This window comes from Aquila chrysaetos, chromosome 10 (assembly GCF_900496995.4).
Source record: "Aquila chrysaetos chrysaetos chromosome 10, bAquChr1.4, whole genome shotgun sequence".
In the NCBI taxonomy this organism is placed as follows: domain Eukaryota; kingdom Metazoa; phylum Chordata; class Aves; order Accipitriformes; family Accipitridae; genus Aquila; species Aquila chrysaetos.
The window spans coordinates 38,964,065-38,978,514 of NC_044013.1; the positions used below are offsets into that span (position 1 = coordinate 38,964,065).

The window sequence follows — 14,450 nt, forward strand, 5'->3', positions numbered from 1 at the left end:
GTCACCTTAAATAGATGTTAAAAAGGTTATAATAGTCTATAGATGGACTCTTTATTTACAGTAAATTTCCTTAGCACAACATGAAGTTCACTTTCATTTCTTCTAGAGATTTTGGATTCTATGAACTGTTTCTTACTTTCAGATTCAGGTAGTCCGTGGGCTGCTCTACTGAATGCCACCTACAGTTCATTAAGCCACAGTGTGTTAGTCAGGCCCTAAAATACTATTACTATCTAACAGCAGCTTTGCAGAAATAGTTAGTAAAAAAGGCAGTCACAAAGAAAAAAAACAACACTGTTTCAATTGACAGCATAGTTTGTCTCATATAGGATGCCAGAAACTGACTATACTATGAAGCCTTAAAACAATCCTGCTTAGTTGACATTCAATGACTACTTTACCTCTACTGTATTCTCCAGCTACAGATTAACACCAAACACTCAAATGCATACTGATCTGGGGAAGGTTTTAAACACTGAAAAAATCCAGACAAGTTCACTAACACAGTCCAAGCATCTATGAAGCTGTGTACAGTTTCAGCTGCTGAAGATCAGAAGACATTGATTAAACACTGTGCCCATCAGTGCTTTGAGCAGGTAAATTATGGCTCTAACCAAAAGAGCAAGACATACATATTCTTTAAACACAAGATATTTCTCTCTGATAGCTCAAAAGATGTAATCATTGGAGCCTATGTATTAAATACAGAATTCTATCAGACCTGTAGCAAATTCTCAACCTCTGGTCCAGAGCCTAGCAGACATATCAGACCTTCAAATAAAGTAACTGTTGATCCCTGTCTAGATGGCTTCATTTCAAAGCACATTAATCTGCAGCCTTTCACAAACATCACATGTAAAGTTATACTTCTGAACTGCATTTTCCATTAACAGTCAATAGACAAAATCAGCTCAGGAAAGGATCAGACACAGCAAGCTATACAAACAGATCTTAAAGTTTATCTGACATATTTTATCATTCATGTTCTGGTTGGGGTTTTTCCCCCCACCTCTCCATCAAACAAAGCTTTACACATTGGACTATCAGAATAGTGAGACATTTAAATTTACCTCTTAAACCTGATTTTCAAATATGAAAAAACAAAGAAAAAACTACAGTTTCTCTTACACAGCAATACTACAGATTACTAGTTGTGTGCTTTATAGTACCTATATATCTACTATAGTACCTATAATTCATATCCAAGTGACAAGTTCTAACATAGAATTCTTCACCATTAACATTTATTACGCTTCATCATTCATACTCCATTCATTAGAGTACATCTTTACCAACTATGTGATGGTCTAATAGGTCTGAGTCATATGCTTTCCATTTAATCAAGGAACAGCATCAGAAAGCAAGCAGTTTTAGCTAATATACATTGTGACAGTTAGTTGCAAGCTACAGTACTTGAACACTCAAATGTATTCTTAAGTCCAAGCTACAGCAAAAAGAAAACCTTTGATTTTTCTCTCAATTTCTGTGAAAGTCCACGTGGAACTATAGCATATAGCTAACTGTCAGCTCAATCAAATGTTTACTAATGTGATAACTACTCCCATCACAGGTTGGTGAACATTTATTATTAAATTAACAACTGGCTCCATGGTATAAGGGTGCTCAAACAATTTAAGGTTACAAAAGTACAAATCTTAGTGTGATGAATTGCTGATGCCCTAACTTGTGCTACCTCACCAGCTTCATAGGCAGTCTTCATAAATATGTTGAAGATGGCTAACTGGATTTTATGTATATGTATGTCTGCTACACCTTCAAAACTTTAGTGAGGAATAAAGACAGTAATACTGGATCTGATCAAAGTTCTTTTAGCCAAATATGCTGTAAGTGACAAAGGCCAGCAGCAGGCATTTAGGGAACACATACCAGTACTCTCCCAACAAACTCTCCAGCCTTCTAGCGGCTCCCCAAGACACAGCTTGTGGCTCAGGGATTCCTTAAGTCAGAGCCTTTCAATTTAAGATTTCTTAATGGCTTTCTCTTCCATTGGTTTGTCCAGCTGTTTTCTGAACTGGTATAAACTCTCAGCATTCACAACTGCTTGTTACAAGAACTTCCACAGCTTAGCAGCACTTTGCAAGAGAAACCATCAGCTTTTGTTCACTCTGGACCCACTACCTTCCTTTGATATCTCTAGTTTTCACATTCAAACAGACCAAACATCTATTTCATATTCTTTTTTTCCCTGTTGCGCTCATGATTCTATAGACTTCTATCATATCCCTTCAGCTATATCTTTTCTATGCTGAAGAATCCTAGTCTACTTGGCTGTTCCTTGCCAAGCGCTTCCAAACCTTCTCTAGTTCTGTGACACCCATTCTGAGGCATAGGGAGCCAGAAATGTATACCAGATTCTGCGAAAAGTATCAATAAATACTCATCCTGTTCTTATTCTCTTCCCTGACATGCTGACCAGAGTCAGGTAGATCTGACGAATCTAGGGATGCAGAGGCAATGAGGAGAGCAACCACTTGAAAAATCACACACAAACATAGGCCAACTACTGCATGATTCAAGGTCCTGTCTAGTTTCACTCTGTCAAGTTACATCTCCTTATTTTCTCAACATTCAGTCAAACCTGCAAGTTGATCATTAACCCAGGTGCTGAAAGTTCAGTCCACACTCATTTTGTATGATGCTATAAAGGCTATTTCTCCATTCACAAGAACTTTCATGTACAGATTGTTAGGTTTGTGTTAGAACCGTTAGTCTTAAAATCTTCATTGATATAAGCAACTTTGACAACCAACAGCAATGGGAGGTCCTGACCATCTCTCCAGATTCTGTGCTAGGTGTGGAAAGATGAGGGGGAAGAAGGGGGCATGGTGCACAAGCATGAACATCTTTCACCCATACAACAATGTTAACCCAACCCCCCATCTCATAACCTACATGTTTTATATAATACATATGAAAACGTTCAGTCTAATGCCTTCTTACTGAGAACTGCAAGTATGATCATGTTCTTAGCACCATAATAAAAATAAAACCCAAAAGTGAAACAAAGAAAAGCTGCCAAAAGACGAAGGCAACTGAAACAGCATTAGAGGTTATAATCATGGTCAATAAGAGAGGTAGGAAGTGAAGAGAGGGAAAAAAAAAAAAAGAAAAAAAAATGAAGTTATGAATGGTGGGGGTGCATTCTTCTTCCTCCCTGAGGGAACTGACACAACAGCAAGAAGAGATAAGGGTGGTAACAGTAGAGGAAAATACTTGGTTACATATTGGCAATTACAACGCAGGGAGGGAACTATAGGATGGGGATTCTGCGTAGGATCTCATTTCTTTCAAGACAAAATCAACACTGTAGTACAACATGTAAAATGACACTGAAGTACGATATTCCCTCCCTCTAAGACTCCTTTTCTTGTTGCAGACATTTACATGTGCCTGCACGCTCTCCTAATTTGACCTCTCTACATGCCCTGCAGACTCCATCTTATCTCCCAGTCTCCTATAGTATGAGCTTGTTTACACCCTCTGCCATACTGGGGGCGGGGAGGAGTTTTTGCCAATATTTGCCAATAGAATTACCACCAATATTCTGCTCATCTGTCCCTGTCTTACTACCTTAACTCTGCAATTGTGGATGTAAGTATTTGACTTCAACTCCTATTTCTCTGCAGGTAACCTTATGACCTTCCATCTAAATGCATCTGCCTCTCTCTTCAGCATCTGCTTCTATCTATCCAGCGGACACAGATTACTCTTCATCAATCTATTTCTTGGTCAGTGAGGACAATGCCAGCTTCCTGCTGTAACGTCTCCAAGTTCCATACGTTCAGATTATGTTTAAATATGGCAGTCTTTTCGCATAAAATTGTAACTGCGTGTGTAGACTGCAAACAACCTCATCTGGGCTTTTGTCACTACTGTATCCTTCCATTACTCATGACAAACTTCGTCTTGCTCTATTCAAATCCCATCAGAATCCTCCATTAAAGGTTCTCGCTATTAACTCTCTCTGCCTCTTCAATCTTTCCATTGGTTTCCTCTTCTCTGCTAGAACAGAGGTTGCTCATCTTCATTTTCAGCACCCTTGACAAATTACAATACAAGAAATCGGCTTCCAACTCTGTTCAGTCAATGCCAGGAAGATTCTATTTTTCAGACAAGTATTTTCATACCTTTTCATGTTATTCTGCAAATTTCAGAGGTTTCTCGTATAAATATTTACAAGAGCTGTTACAGACTTTGGAATTCTGCCTTAAATGTCTCACAAAGATAAAGTTATGTCATGAATACTTTCAAACAGCTGCCAACCAGGCTGGCAAATTGTCTGTCTCGCTGAATACTGACAATTAGAAGGGGCAGAAATACATGCTTCTTGTTTTGTAGTTCAGAACCCAGTCCATTCTGCTATAGTGACATTCCATTTCACTGACATTCCCAGACTCTGTGGTAAAACATATAAGGGATGGGGAAACCCAGTAGTGTCAAATGGATCATATTTAAAAAAACATATTAAAATTACAGGAGAGGTAGGAGCAAAGAGACAAAAAAGAAACTGTTAAGTCTGATGATACCTAGCTGAGAAAAAGCAGTGACAAGAATAACAGTTTCAGGCCCTGGAAATGATTTAACAATGTTTATTTCTAGAGGTATGACGATATTTTTCTTTGGCCAGCTCAAACTACTGAACAGATCCGATTCAGACTTCCTCTTAAAAGCTACTGTTTGCACTTTCATTTGTCATATGCGGAGAATTTTGAGTAAGTTACAAATGATTTAGAACTGGATATTAAAATGGCAACAGTCATAACATAATTTCAGATTTGGTTTCTATGAGGCAATACTAATTTCAACAATATCTCTTGATCTCCAGATCTCAAAATGCTTCAGAAAGAAGCAGAAGTACATACTATCTTCAGTAGACACACGGGAAAATGAGTCACAGAAAGGTTAAGAAATCTATCAAAGACTACCCAGGAAATAGTCAATGACTGAATCAGAAATAACACTCAAGTCTTGCAGCACTTTAAGCAGGCAAAAGCTAGCACTGCCCGAGAACAGCAGTTCACTTGGGAAAATACAGCAGGTTTAAAAACTGTGACTATTTTTAGCAGGCCAGTTCCCCCAAACCATTCAACGCATGGCCACACGAGTGTTTACGCCAGCAGAAGGGAAGGGGTCAAGAGGCCAGACAGACGGCAGTGTCACCTACTCGCTGTTTGTGGAACCACGGCCCAACTTGCTGGAATACCCTGGCTCCTACTCTTACATTCACCTTCAGGGATAAAAGATCAGTCTCATGGGTAGACTCAATTTTTCTTCACATATAAGAAACAAGCTAACACTTTTGCATTTAGAGTAATTTTCATGCTATCTTGAAGTACTTAACCAACATTTGCTAATTAAATTTCACATCCTTTTGGGAATTTTCCTCATCTTGTTTTTGAGCAAACTAAGTGTGATATAAAGAGCGCAAAGAATTAGATTACAGTCATATAAGGCTTAAACCGAGTTGGGGGATTTTGTTTTTAAATCAGCAGCCTTCGTAAATTGAGCTCTGATGTAACTAACCTGTGGCAGAACAAGGAAGGCTCTGCCTTACGCAGGGGATCTACAATGAATCACAAAATTAATTCAGGGATATTTATTCAAAGTTTACTCTGGTGAGAAAACGAAGAGTGAAGGGACTGTTTCAGCAGTGGTTAGAAAGGCTTCATCCAAAGCGTGATAACAATACTTGTGAATAATTCTTTCTGTTTCATTTTACAAAAAGGTAATGAAACAATGTCATGGAAAAAAACCAAACCAACACAGGCTGTATTTAAGGACCAACCTATTAAAACACAATAACTAGATTTCATGAATTACAGACCTGTGTCTGTAGCTTCGAGACAAAACACTCCAACTCACATACAATGACACAAATTTACAAAGTTGAGAATCACATAAGTAAAACCCTTCAAGTATATTGCTAGATTTCCAAAACAAATCTTCCTAGTAGTATTTTTATTTTGTCAGATAATCATAAGTCTGTTCAAACACTCAAGCAAAAACATCAAATTTGCGTCCTGGGGATATGTCACACACAAGAAAATACGAACATGGACATTTCTGACAGAATTCTAAAAATAGATTAATGGGTCCAACCTCCATATAAGAAGTTATTTATTCAAACTAATAGATACAGTGAAAGGCTAAGTATTACTTACCATCTAGAACTCCAGTGGTCAGAACATTAATGGTATCTTTACAAGCTAGGACTCACTTAGCAGTCTAGAAGTCTTAACTAAGAAAGCACTAGGCACTTCAAGGGCAGTTATTAGTCCTTCAGTCACTGCCTTAATATCCAATTATCAGCACAGTCATATGACAGTTATTCAGAAAAACAATGAAAAAATTTTAGTGACAAAGAAAAGTTTGGGTTCAAACTCATCTATGTCAACCTTATACAAAGTTCTGCAAAGCATTGGGGGATGGGATGGGATGGTAAGTGAGAAACTTAGCTACAGGAACATTAGATAGGACAATCCTAAAAGATACAGGCTTTTCATTCAAGAACCTACCAGAAGGTTGATGCCCAAGCAGATTTAAGATAATTTTGTGCTTCAAAACAAGAATCAAAGGAAGTGTATTCCAGCTACAATATCCAAGGTTACAGGTGTGCTTGTAAGTATGAAAATCTGTTAGGCACACCCCCCAAAAGATGAAAGATTCTTTGGAAGTTACAAGCAAAAAACATTAATAGGTCAACACTGAAATTAAAGACAATTTAAGTAACAGCTATTTAAGCACGTTCCAGAATACTGTGCTTCCCATTCTTGCAGAACACAGACATCATCCTCAAAGCTCAGGACCTCTTCCACACCTTCTTTAATCTTTTTCCACTCAGTTCATATTACAGAATACTCTGAAGCTTGTAGTCAAAGCACATGGGTATACACTATTACAATTAATAGAAACAATGAACATATTTTCTCCAAGTTGAGAACAACTAACTGCTGAATTTTCCATGACAATTCTGCATGTGCAAATGCCTTTTCTTCCTCTGTGACAGACATTTAAAATATACTGTAAATTCCTGAGAACTTTAATCTCACATAGTTGCACTCCCTCTACTCACAAGGTTATTGACGTAAAAATTGCTATTTCTATCCCTGCTAGAAATACAGTAAAAAAATTAACATCTCTAAGGCTGTCTTTTACTAGGAACACTAAATAACCTTCTTTTCATTGATTATTAACGTCATATGAATCAAGCCATAAATACAGCAATGGGGGTATTTGAAAAAAGTTGCTAAGAAAAGCCCAAACATCTGAATTTGACCCTTCTCCCACCCTGAAATTTCCACTAGCATACAATATCGTCTTATTTCTGAATGTCCAAAGCATTAACTCACAATTATGCTATACAGTGTCTGACATATTCTACATGACATGGAAGCATGGTATACTTTAATTTAGCCAATTACAGAAGTGACAGAAGTCAAGGAGCATTACAGCCATCAATTCAAGATGTCACATTTACTCTATACTAGCAAGACTTTTCTACCTGCATCAAGATAGCTAAAAAATTAAAACAGGATTTTATATTTCAAATTTTAATAGAAAACGATTTTCCTTTAACAGGCTACCAACTCTGTAAAGTAATAGCTTTTGGAACATTAAATATTAAATAAGTATTAAAAGAGTACCTCAAAACTATTTTTATTGCCATTCCAAAAGGTGAATATTGGTTGCATACTTGCATATGCAATTTACAACCAAACCACTGCCAAATCTCAGGATCACATTGTTACTGTTCATCTTTAAATAACAGTTTCTCTCTCTCTCCTGCTAGGTAACTACAAATACAAATAGAATTTGTGCTCTACCAAAATGGGGTTGATCAAATTCAGCTGACAAGATACTCTTCTCCAGGAAATTCTATTTTAATCTCTCCTGTAATTTATGAGCTTAAAGAAAAGTTGCTAATACATGATATCAAGACCCAGGCTATACACCACTTTGCTATATTATATGGGGGATCGTAACAGGAAAAACTAAGACTACAGTAACAACTTGGGAAGTTTCTAATCAGATACCCACTTGTCTCGCAAAAAAAAAGAAAAAAGAAAAAAGAAAGAAAAAAGGGGGTGCCGAGTGCATACATTTCAAAGAAGAATACATATTTTCAGCATCCACTCACCAGTTAACACACTGGGGTACAGAGAATCCCTGAGGGAGGAAACCTCCTCTTCTGAGATTTATCGAGGAAAAGCACTTACTGATTGTGAAGGAGCCTATCCAGCTCTCTTCTGCCAAGGAGGGTCACAATAACACCAAAACTATCCAAAAGAGGTAGGAGGAGGTGCCCCATTCAGAAATAGAAATTAAGGACATAGACATTTCCTTGACTAAAAGTACCACTGAGCAATGATTTAAACCAAAGAAGGGTACAAACCTCACAAGGTTTTCTGGTTTTAAAAGTATATCATAGAAAAGTAGATAGCTTATTTCCTAAAGACATTTAAAACATATTTTGGTTTTCACAGCAACAACAGCTTCTTGTTCCTGGTTGTCCCAATATAGCAAATAGCATGAAGTTAATGTACACCACAAAAAAATTTCATGAGCCAAAGACCAGAAACCAAATCTACAGAATTGAATGTCCAAAGCAAACCCTACAAAGTCCAAACACTGCACAGATAAGGTCTCTCCTTCACAAGGGGAGACCGCTTTTTTCTGTAACTGCAGTAGTTCCCAAACCCCAGACATCTACCTCATCCCTTTTGAAGGGCCCCATTCCTGCCACAGGGGTAATTAAACATCAGGTGAAGCATTCAAACTTCACCCACAAAACTATAAGGTGAAACAAAAACCAACCCAAGGATCCTCCAACGTACCAGTATGTAGCATGCAAGAGGTTCAAGAGATGCTACGCAAACAGTGGTGATAAGAACTACAACAACCCTCCTCAGCAAGCCATCCTCACTCATGAGTCAGTGTCCAACAGCTCACTGAGGTTTACTCAAATTCACCTATTTCCTCGCATTTCACCTATGATTTAGAAATAACCACAATGATCTCAAACTTCATATATATCATACACTACACATAAAATATTCCTTCAGAACAACGGGTTTTGCATCTCTCTCTCGGACTGAAAGCATAGGCACTTTAAAAACAGCTACTGCACATGAATTTATTCCTCCACCGTTAAGTCTGTCTGCAGGTAAAACTGCTTTTGACATCATCTAACATGCAAGAAATTATGTGGTCAAAGTTTTAAGTTTCCAGCCTCTTCTTGTAGTTCATTCATTATCAAAAGTGTATCTGTAGTGGCAGCTTTTTAAAGCAGCTTTTGTTTGGAAAAGGAAATATAACTTAACTAATCCATACTGATTAAAGCCATAGCTCCACAAACTACAATGTATTATAAGAGAAACCACATACTATAAATAAGGGTTCAGGACAAACTAAGTATCAGCCTCATCACTCTCCTCAGTTGACTGGGTTCAGATAAAATCAAGTCTAGATTTTGGCTAAAAATACAGTAAGGTAAAAATAAGAAATTTTTTTTACTGTACCTAAGAGCAATGCCTAAATCTATTCAGATACTCCACAGGAAATGCACCAGGGCCTTCTGGAAACAAAGTTTATTGTTACTACATTTATGATTAACTTTGAGATGTTCTACTTCACAGGGAATGCAACAATACATAGAAATATAACTCCAACTGAGATTCACACAACAGCCTCTATGCCACAGAAAAAGGCAAAGAATGGAAGAGATCTTGAACTATGGATGGTATAAGTTAGCCTTTATATCTGTGGAAAAAAAAACCAAAACCAGAACTTCAAGGTTCTAGATATGCTAAGTCTGATCTTTGAGACCATAGTGAAACATCAGCACCTATACAAATAATGGCTGTAATGGAACAGGTAAGTGACCACATTTATTAAGAAAGGTTTTGGGAATAACATTCCAAGAAAGCTAAACCATGAAATTACACTGATTATATGGGAGAATTCTCACCTTCCAGTCACCTCTTCTCTGTCAATACAGCATTTCAGATTGCATAAAAACAGAAACAAGATTTGAAGACTATGAACCTGAGACAAAACTCTATAGTGGATGACCAAGTATATACAGTTTTTTCGATTTAAACTAATTACTCTTCTTTTTTTTTTTTTTCCCCAAAACTACTATTCATGAGGTGAAGAGTACAGCTGAACTGTAATAATATACCTATCTAGTTTGCTGAACAGCACTTGAACTTGAACTTAACGTGTGCTTAACCTCCTAACATTGACAAACAGGACAGAAATCAGTAGGTTCCCTAGCTGATTTATATTCACATTTGCTAGACATCTTCCTTGAAATGTGAACGTATTTTAATCGATTCAGGAGAGCATCCACTTTTCAAAGCAGTCCCAGGTTCTGCCCAGGATCCCCACCAGTAACAGCCCAGCAGACATTTCACATGAAACCTGTGGCCTGTGCCCTGCAGCCAGGGAACGCTACTGAGGCTGTTTTCAACTCTCAATGGGACAAGCGTGCCTCTGCCTTCATGAAGAGTACAAAGAGAATTAGTCAAAAGCACTTTCCCTGCAGCACAGTTTAAGGCACAAGTGAAGGTATTAAAAGAAACATTGTATAAGTTTAAGCATATTTTATACTTTACCTCACCATTTTTCATTCATAGGTTTTCTTCCCCTCGCCATCTTTGTGAATGTATTTTCATTTTCACTTTTACCCAAGACTAGTCACTTGACATGCACAGAATTTTTAAGTCCTGGTCAACAGTTTGTCCAGGTAATCTGTCTGCATAAAAATTTCATTTCTGAATTTTTTACTCCTGAGGGTTATGAACAATAGGATTTTTCAGAGATGGCTGATGCATCTTTGTACCAATACAGTATCTTAATTTTGCAATACCCTCTGTAATCATAAGCAGGTCACTGACTTCAAAACCACATAGACCAACATCCTCCTTAAGCCTGAAGAAAAAAACTGCATATCAAATCAGTCTGGGAGTGGCAACATTACATGAGTGGTTTAGACATGAAGCTATTCAAGGACATAGAAATCTCTCTTAGGATACTGGGAGGAAACATAGCTCCAAGGTAAGACTGAGCTCTCTGTATGCACACCAACTCACTAAACTTAAGCCCCAGTAGGCCCAGACTGTGGTATTCATTTAACAGATGGTGGATAAACACTGAACTAGCATGAAAGAGGAAGGGAACATCACAAAACATCATTACTAGATGGAGAATCATTGAAGGAGAGAGAAACTAAAATGGAAGATATATTCAGCATGTTCCTGGCTATTTGCATAATTTAGAAATAGCACAAAGTAAATATTTACAGACAGCAGTCCTGCATAGGTCAGAATTTTTATCTGGAACATTTACAGTAGAAAGACAAGGTAACACGTTCAGTTAATAGCTTGTCATCTGAAACACTGATTCAGATTTGACTGAAGAACATAAATGACTTGAAGAGTTCAAGACTGGCATCCAGGAAATGTTTGTTTGCATTATGAAACCACTGTCTGGTTACTAGTCTGTTCTCAAGATTGTACTGTGTTGCAGTGCACCTGCATGAGGCGTAGATCCCTTCCAGCTTAAACAATTGTTAAAATCTTAAATTTAAGTAGCTACGCACGCTAGAACTCCAAATAGTATTTTTGATCATGCAAGAAAACCTTCATTAAAACCATTTTCTAGGCAATCATAAAAGAAGAAGAATAAAACATTTCACCAAAACTTTGGCTAAAAGCTTTGAAAAGTAAGTTAAATGCCGGTAGTAAGAATGTAACACAGAAAAAAAGAAAATATTTTTCTCTAATACAGAAGATTTTTTCAGTTACTTTTATGCATTTAACAGTAGTTGAAGCAGAGTCAGCTTCCCTGCCCTGTAAGCATCTCTCACTCATGCTGTAACTGAGAAATGAAATAACTTAGAAGATGCAGTTAGAGAAGCACAAGAACTGTGGAAGGGGACTAAAGGGGGGGGAAATGAAAGGAAGCTTTAGAGTCAGTCCCTACTTTTACCAGTTTTTGAGTTTTCTAGGTCCCTTTAGATCACAATGAAAAACATATATGCCCAGAAAGATCAACCAAAATGAGTGCTTGTAGAAGATAAAGTGTATTTAAAATAGATCATCATCAGCACAATATAGAAAAGTGAATATACTCTGATTTTGTGCATGTAATTTCAATCTGGAGAGTTACTTTTAATTGATTTGTACAATAACTAACACGCTAGAGAGAAGTAACACTTGTGGAAGCAAACACTTGTAATACCCTCTCCACACATTAAAAAATGCATATTATAACTCTTAGAAAGAAGATTTCAAAATGCTGCTCTTTCCCATGTTTCAGTAACAAGTTTAGTATTTTAGTGACCAACGTCAAACAGTATATTTCAAATAGGCAAATTATGCGGCACATAGAGCACAACAGAACTTTTTTTTTTCCTTAGCAGCCTATACTACATCACAAAGAAAAGCGACGTCAAGCAAAAATTAACCATGCTTTCGCAAAAAGGGTCACTGTAGTTGGCTTGTTTCCTCTGAACTTTTGAATCCTTGGGATAAGCACGAAGGTCTTTCATCCCCCAACACAAGACACTAGATTTCAGCTAACTAGAAATCCACTTCAAATATTACATACTTCCTTTCCAAATGTCAAGGTTGTTTAGTTAATCAGGAATAACAACATTCTGCAAATAAAATTCCAGTGCAAAATTACAACAGATCTGCACAGTCCTCATGTGCAGTGACACAACGCTATGTGTCCACTTATTCAGGCACTTACGCTGTGCCCGTGGCCATCCTACTTACCACAGTAATAATGCTTTTTATAATAGCACCATTTTTTCTCCCCTCAAATCATACTGCCTAGGATAAAAATCCCTACCTGAGCTCTAGCAGTTCATAACTACAGTGCTATACCTAAAAATGCTGCACAATACAAGAATGTTGCCACAAAACAAACTCTTCAGAACTGGACATCGCCTTCTCATTGTAATAAGTTGTCCTTTTTCTTTTTTTTTATTCTTAGGTTACACCAATATTTACAGTCATGAAAAGGCAATACACTTGTTAAGACCATATCTGTGAAACAAGAAGAAACAAGTTTTGGACAACAATAGATTGTTCAGGCTACTTACTTACTTACTTGAGTCTAACACTAGCAGTCCATATGTCCATCTAGAATCTTGTCTAACTGCAATTGACTCCATACCCGCAGTTTTTTTAAGTACAGAACAATCGTTAAGTACAAGGTTCTTTACCATCAAGTCAGAATAATTCTAGAAAAAGCCACTTCCATTGTGCCCTCCAGCAGCCCACAGATGACAGGAGCTGGGGATGTTTACAGGTCCTATATGAATAATTCAGCGTCAGCATCAGCAACAACTCCCCACCACTGACAACCTCAACGTGGGGCTGGAGCAGGCGGCCGTAAGTGCACCTCCAACACGCGAGCTCTGAAAGCAGGACATCTTCAAGAACTAAAGCACTCCTGGCCGAGCGTCCAACTGGCCGATTTTGAAGAACTGGCCCTTTTTTTTTTTTTTTTTTTTTAAACTTGCACTTCTCCTACCTACAGGACAGGGATCAACACCCAACACACCGATGCTCCGGGATTTCTCCAAAAACTTCCCCGCAAGGGCCACCTCTCACGGCCACCCCCCACCCCACCGTCCCCTCCGGACCTTCCCGCACAGAAACAGCATAAATGGAGAAAAAACCCCGCGGGCACCGGGCACCCCCCGCCCCAGCCCACACCTCATCCGCCCACCTCCCCCATCCCCGACGGCTCCCCCAAGGACCCCCCCCTCAGCTCCAGCGCCCTCCCCCCGGGGACGAGAGCGGCTCTCTCCCCGGTGAGGGGGGAGGAGGAAGGGATGGCCGGGGCCCCCGCCTCTTCCCCCTCCTTCTCCTCCTCCTCCTCCTCCTCCTCACAGCGGAGGCGCTAGGCCCCGCTGTCCCACCGGGCCGCGCCGCCCCCCCGCGCCGCCCCGCCGGGCCCCCTGCCCTTACCGACGGCGCGGCGCTGGGGCGGCCCGGGCGGCAGGCTCTGGTGGGGCTGGACGGTCGCGGCGTCTCACCTCAACCTCAGCGCCACCGCCACCGCCATCTTGCCTCCCCTCCCCCGGCTCGGTGGGCTCCGCCCCCTCTAGCCAGGTCCTGGCAGCTGTTGAATAAACGGAGGCGCCGCGGCTCGGCGGTTTCTACCGGTCGCGGGGCCTCGCCCTTGCCTCCCGCCATACCGATGTGCGGCGCTGCCCAGGCAGAGCCAGCCCGCGAGAAACCGCGGGCGGGCCCGGCGGTGAGGGAGCGGGCTGCTATGCTCCTTCCAGGACCCGCTAGCCGGTGCGGCGGGGAAGGGTTCCCTCCCCCCTCCCCGCTGAGGGGGCTCGCGGCGGGGGGGTGGGGGGGGCGGCCGCCATGAGGCGAGCGCGGGGCGCGGCGGCTCTGAGGCGA

General features: G+C 39.8%; 1 protein-coding gene across 3 annotated transcripts in view; it reads right to left on the minus strand.

The window, feature by feature from the left end:
- Positions 1–14,143, minus strand: part of NCOR1 (nuclear receptor corepressor 1) — a 75,347-nt gene extending 61,204 nt beyond the window's left edge. For 2 of the 3 annotated variants that reach the window (XM_030027407.1, XM_030027405.1), the window contains exon 1: positions 14,007–14,139. The gene's annotated coding sequence lies outside the window, so the exon portion shown is untranslated. Of the gene's footprint in view, positions 1–14,006 lie in introns of all 3 variants that reach the window. The other variant, XM_030027406.1, reaches the window with a different exon arrangement.
- Between the last annotated feature and the right edge of the window lie 307 nt (positions 14,144–14,450).